We start from the raw sequence: 976 nt of genomic DNA on the forward strand, positions 1-976 counted from the left end.
ACCTGTCTCTATCCCTCAGGGATTTTCCTGGTTCATCTCTATCCTCCCATGTCTACTCCACAGGGTTCTTCGTTCATCTCTATGCACCTCTTGCTATGCATCTTGATTCCTATTGCGTCTTTATCCACCCCTCCTTCTTTATCCCTCTTTGTTGCTCTGGTATGAATCTCCAATCTACCCTTCTCTATGACTTCACGTCACTCTTTCCTTCCTCTGCTTTTCACTCTAAAACATTCTTCGCTATCTTATCAAACCCTTTCAGTATGTCTGCTATTCGCCTGGACACTAAATTTCACATTCAATTTGGCTTTATTCTTTCCTTATGGTCTCCAGTACAAAGGAAAGTCCAACCTCGTCCTCCTCCATCGCTGCTGACGGCCCAGGACGCGGTATCGTGGCTCCACTGTGATCTAATTCAATAGTATTTGGTATAGAAAAGGCATAAATCTCCACAAACATGCCCCATGTTATGCTAAGTATTGTTGACGGGGGAGAGAGAGTGAGGGAGAGAGAGAGAGAGGGACAGAGAGAGAGACAGAGAGAGAGAGCGTGTAGTGGCCACATACCAATCTCCAACCCCCCCACCTCCCCCGCAAAATGGCACGCAATTCGCGTTTGCACGCGCGATAACGTTGACGCTCTTATACGCCAGTCTTATAAGTGGCAACACAGCGTGAGTTTTGCATATTAGTGACACAGCTACTTTACCTCACTTATAATCTTAGGGGAGTTTACAACGGGAGATTTTGATTTGCAGTGGCGTAACAACTGGTGTTTAATGATACGCTTGGTAGGGAAGTGGGGGTGTTTTTTTCCCCCTCCCATGGCCCCCGAAGAGTGTGTGGCAAAGTGATGTGTTTTTCTCATCCAAGTCTGCCAATGAGTATACTCTATACTATGACACTGAGTATACCTCCGTGTTTACGAATCTTTCCGCTGCGGATTTAAGAGTCATTTCTATTGGTCTCGACATAAT

Source organism: Procambarus clarkii, chromosome 29 (assembly GCF_040958095.1).
Source record: "Procambarus clarkii isolate CNS0578487 chromosome 29, FALCON_Pclarkii_2.0, whole genome shotgun sequence".
Classification (NCBI taxonomy): domain Eukaryota; kingdom Metazoa; phylum Arthropoda; class Malacostraca; order Decapoda; family Cambaridae; genus Procambarus; species Procambarus clarkii.